This window comes from Eupeodes corollae, chromosome 3 (genome assembly GCF_945859685.1).
Source record: "Eupeodes corollae chromosome 3, idEupCoro1.1, whole genome shotgun sequence".
Classification (NCBI taxonomy): domain Eukaryota; kingdom Metazoa; phylum Arthropoda; class Insecta; order Diptera; family Syrphidae; genus Eupeodes; species Eupeodes corollae.
Genome location: NC_079149.1, coordinates 91,766,300 through 91,772,299, shown reverse-complemented (window position 1 = coordinate 91,772,299; position 6,000 = coordinate 91,766,300).

Below are 6,000 nucleotides of genomic sequence, written 5' to 3'. Positions count from 1 at the left end.
CCTATAAAATCTTCTCTGCCGTAATATGTGAACGTCTAAAGCCCATCGTCAACAACCTGATAGGTATTTATCAGTGTGGTTTTAGACCAGGGAAGTCCACAGTTGATCAAATATTCACATTACGGCAGATCCTGGAAAAAACTCAAGAACACCAAATCGACACCCACCATCTTTTCATTAATTTCAAGGCCGCATATGACAGTATCTACAGGGAAGAGCTGTATAGAGCCATGTCTAGTTTTGGCATCCATGCCAAACTCGCCCGTTTGTGCAGGATGACCATGGAGAATTCACGCTGCTCCATAAAGGTTGGAAACAATTTAACAGAACCTTTCGATGTCAAAAAAGGTTTTAGACAAGGTGATGCGCTGTCATGCGATTTTTTTAACATCGTGCTTGAAAGAATAGTGCAGAGCTCACACGTCAACACTAGAGGCACTATCTTTCAAAAGTCTGTCCAATTACTGGCATATGCTGATGACATTGACATAATCGGAAGAACTCAGCGTGATGTCAATGGGGCTTTTGTGAGTATTGAGGCAGAGGCGGCAAAAATGGGTTTAACGGTTAATGAGGGCAAAACAAAGTACATGCTGTCGTATAGAAAGGACATACAACACCGACGTAACTTTGAGGTAGTCAAGGACTTCGTCTAACTAGGCTCCTCTATAAACGCAGAAAACAACACTAGCGCTGAGATCAAACGCAGAATAACTCTTGCTAACCGCTTTTTCTTTGGACTAAGAAAGCAATTGAGTATTAAAGTCCTCTCTCGAGGGACCAAAGTGTTTCTATATAAGACCCTTATCATCCCCGTCCTGCTATACGGTGCAGAAGCATGGATCATGACAAAAGCGGATGAAAGCACCTTGGGTCGCTTCGAGAGAAAAGTTCTTCGTGTGATCTACGGTCCCGTATGCATCGAAGGGGAGTGGAGGAGAAGATGGAACGACGAACTGTACGGGCTGTACAGCGACGTAGACTTAGCCAGAAGAGTAAAAGTCCAACGACTAAGATGGATGCGTCACGTAGAGCGCATGGAAACCAATGCTCCGGCCGGGAAAGTCTTCGAATCCGCACCCACAGGACAGCGCAGTAGAGGAAGACCGCGGATCAGGTGGCGCGCACAAGTGGAAGGTGACCTCACCCAACTTGGAGCGCGAAACTGGAGACATCTAGCTAGGGACCGAGCTAGATGGAGAAGTTTGTTGGGTGAGGCCCTAGTTCACACAGGACTGTAGCGCCCCCTTAAGTAAGTAAGTAAGAATACAAATTATTTTATATTTCTTGTCTAGTGTTTTTGAACGGAACTTATGTTACGACAAGGTAGCTTTTAACCTAAAACGAATCAATATAAAAATCTAAGTAATCGTTAATTTTAACGTCAAAATCAAATCCATACAGTAAATTTCAAATTACCATAATTTCCTGTATATAATTGATCTATACGATTACCTTCATATGAAATAATTACCTGAAATAGAAATACTATATTTAACTTAAAACAATAACATAACAAATAAATGACACCTTCACTTTGAATTATTATAGGTGCCATACCTTCCTATGGTTCATTAAATACAATTAGACTCACATGAACTTCTATTTTAATTACTTTTAAATATTTTGTATTTCCTACATGAATGGAAATACTCATTTATTACCCAATTAAATTTGTCATGATTGGAAAAAAAAGTTCAAAAATAGGCGCCAATCAAATAGTTCAATCACGTTTAACATTGCCCTTAACCTCTGCTATACCTTGCTTTATATATGTATAAGGCCCACCCATAGCCAAGGCCACATAGCTGCCACTGCCACACCATATCGTTCAATTCGAATAATTAATTAAATCCAAATTTATTTCTTGGTTCCTCTCGAATTCAAAATAAACAGACACCCACTCATTTAAGGAATTCAAATTCAAACAAGAAAACAAAGTTAATAAAAAGATCATTTTTGTAGATGCATTTAAGATTTTGAACAAAAATAAATAAAATTCATTCAAATCCAACCAAGAATGCATTTCTATAAAAATTAGTTTTATTTTTTTTTAATATAAAAGTTTTTACGTGCAATAACAATTGAGAATGTGCTTAGATGTGTTCTAAAATTGGTAGTTGATATAAATTAATTACGTAATAGCGCTGAACTGCGCTGGCTAATTGCGCGGAAATTAAAAACTTAGATAAATGTTCTATTTCTCGTCTCGAATACCTATTGCTTGAAATAGAATTGAATCTATTTGTATAATAAATGGAGATATTTTTAATTTCACGTAAGATTGAAATTGCACGATGCATTAATCAGTATATTGAACAAAGTTAATAAATTATTTTATTATTGTTATTTATGGTTATATGGTTTGGTTTGTTTGTGGTTATAGGCTTGTAAATTTAAATAGTGTGGCTATATATGTTAACCGGGTTGACCCGTTTGGCAAATCGCTCTCATTCATAACAATTTGTGTTCACCCACCTTCACAAAATGCAACATCAAGAACTAAACATTGATGAAATGGTATAATTTCACGGTTTAAAGGAGCACTCTATAAACAATACCAATTCATGGTTGCCACTTTGAATATATACAAAAAACAAAACAAAAACAAAAATATTTGAAACAGGTTCAAGTTGATATGGTAATTAAAAAAAAAACATATAAATTGTATTTTAATATATACAAAATTATATTAAAAATATAAAAACTTTTTGTTTTAAAATCGAGATAAATTAAATAACTTAGTCCGTTCAGAACCAAGGCCTAGTGACTTATAACTCTCAACCATTCCTGTGTGCAAGTTATGTTGTCAGGGATGGATGGGACCTACAGTTTATATGCCGACTCCGAATGTATAATTTTGAGAAAGCACTTTTTCATGACAAGAGTTACTCTTGGAGAATTTGTCAATTCCTCGCAAGAGGCAGTACCCGTGAAAAGACTTTAGATGGCATACCAGGGATCGAACTCAAGACCTCTGCCACGGGTACTACACGTTTTTTATTCACTCTATCTAATAACCTTCAGTAACTTGTTGCCAGTTTAAAATTCATATTAATATTTGGTAAGCTTCATCAATTATAAAGGGTGTTCCAAAATTAACGCAAGATTTGAATTAAATAGAAAATGCCGTTTTTAGTCTTTTGATAGTTATATTTTTATTGACTCGTAAAGTACATAGGATAGGGTTACAAGTATGTATGGAATAACACATCGGACAAATGGCTTTGCATGCACAATGCACATGCGCACTCTTTTGTTGAAATTTTCCATGACCATTCTGCATAAATGTGGCTGAATTTCGTTGATGCAGCGTTGAATCTCCTCCTTTAATGCACGGGTGGTTGTGGGCTTGTTGACATAGACTTGTGATTTCAAATAACCCCATAAAAAGAAGTCTAATAATGTTAAATCACACGATCTAGGAGGCCAATTTTGATCACCGAAACGAGAGAGTACACGACCTGGAAATGTCTCATGCAGTAATTGAATTGTTTCACGGGCTATATGACATGTGGCACCGTCTTTTTGAAACCATATATTGGAAATATCAATATCATCCAATTTTGGCAGAAAGAACTCTGTAATCATGTCGCGATATCGAGCACCAGCAACAGTCACTGCTTGACCAGCATCATTTTCAAAAAAATATGGCCCAATTATGCATCCAGCCCAAAATCCACACCATACAGTCACGCGTTGTGGATGCATTTGTTTTTCGACAATCACATGTGGGTTCTCCGAACCCCAAATGCGGCAATTTTGGCGATTGACAAAGCCATCAAGATGAAAATGTGCTTCATCGCTTAGGATGATTTTGCTCGAAAAATCAGGGTCCATTTGTTGATGTTCAATAATCCATTCAACGAACTCTCTTCTCTGTCCATGGTCATTAGGCTTCAATTGTTGTGTTAATTGAATTTTGTAAGCATGAAGACACAGATCTTTGGTGAGTATACGCTGTAGAGAGGTACTTGAAATTTGCAATTCTTGTCCACGACGTCGAATTGAGGTTTGTGGATTGTCAGCAACACTCTCTCGCACTGCTTCGACATTCACATTTAAACGGCTTGTTTTTAGACGATCAGTGTGTTTGGCGTCTCCAACGGATCCAGTCTCCATGAATTTTTCAATTAATCTCTTCACAGTTGACGAAGTTAAAACACTATTCCGACCATATTTTGTATGAAATTTTCGAAATGCAGCCGCCAAGCTTTCACTATATTTGAAATATTCTTTAATAATGAAGACACGTTGTTATATCGTGTAACGCTCCATTTTTAATAACCCTGTTAATACTGTTAGCTGTCAAATTGCTTTTTTTAGGGTTGCCAACACTTGACTGCACAAATGGTGGCAAATTCAAATCTTGCGTTAATTTTGGGACACCCTTTACAAATTTTTTGTAGTCCAGCGTAGTTAAAACACACGGTCTTGAAGGCCACACCACTGACTTGTGGGACCTGAGAATTTCCTTCAATAAATTGATTGTTTCGTGAAGTGTATGGCATGAAATGCCGTTTTATTGGAACATCAAGATTTTCCAATTCAGGCACGAAAAATTAATTAATCATAAATATATATAGTTTTCTCCATTCACCGGCTTCATATTTTAGGAAATAAATATGGATGCATTATGCCCAAACAATGGCTTGTTAATTGTGATCACTGCAAGTATCATCATTTTACTTATTAACGTACCTTACTAACTAACTTAAGGTGGCGCTACAGTCCTGTGTAAACCAGGGCCTCACCCAACAAACTTCTCCATCCAGCTCGGCTCCTAGCTAGATGTCTCCAGTTTCACGTTCCAAGTTGGGCGAGGTCACCTTCCACTTGTGAGCGTCACCTGATCCGCGGTCTTCCTCTACTGCGCTATTAACGTACCAAGTAGTAGACCCGATACCATTCTATTCTCGGATCATTTACCCCTCAATACGATGATGCTCGTCGTTACCAATCATGATTCCAGTTCAAGAAATCTACGGCTGCTACCAAAACTGAAATGGAATTCTAACAAGTCAGCTGTATATCAGAGAAACATAAACATTTCTCTATGTCGGGGAATCAATTCTGGTGTGAGTGCTGTTGCAAATTGCATAATATTGGCTTATCCGGCAAGCACTAATAACAACAAAAAGTTCATCCCTGTAGAACAATGGTTTGATGATGACTGTACACGTGCGAGACAGAGGTCATTTGCGTTAAAGTCATTTCGAGTTTATGGAAGTCATTATATTAAAAGGAAGCGAATATGGAGTTTAAAAACATATGCAGAACAGAAAAAGTAGAAGCAAGAATTCATCGGATTCTTGGAAAGCGGTGAAAAGACTGAATGGAAATGAGTATAAGATAGAGACGTAACACCTGACGTTCTTTTGTCACATTTTAAAGAGCTTTTGAATCTCTTAATCGTCAATGCAACAGTATCCTATGCAGAGCCATGAACCGAAAATAGTACACTGGATGCGATGATAACTACTGCAGAAGTTTAAAATACTTTAAATATGAGCTGATAAATAAGTTAACTTCGAAGTTTAACTATATTTTGGATAATGGTTTATACCAGAAGGGTTTAAGGAGTCCTTAATATCTCCTATCCACAAAAGAGAAAGTACTCAAAATCCAGACAATTATCGTAGAATAAGATTTTTGAACGCTTGATACAAAATTTTTACGGGGATTTTGCAAAAACGACTTAACTTGTGGATTACACCTAATGGTTTATTGAAGGAGTTTCAAGCCGGTTTCAGAGCCTGTTACTCCACGGTCGACTAAATGTTTGTCCTTAAGAGCATTGCCGAAAACTTCCTTCGAAACAAAAAGATTCTTTAAAACAGCGTTTAATGCGGTGGACAGAAATGCGCTCTTATACACACTTTATGGTTTATGGACTAGGGATGTCCAGGAAATTCGGTAAAGTCCTCAAAAATATATACAATGATACTAATCCGCGGTTCGGAATGGGAAGGAAATCTCTGAATGGTTTCAGACTGAAAC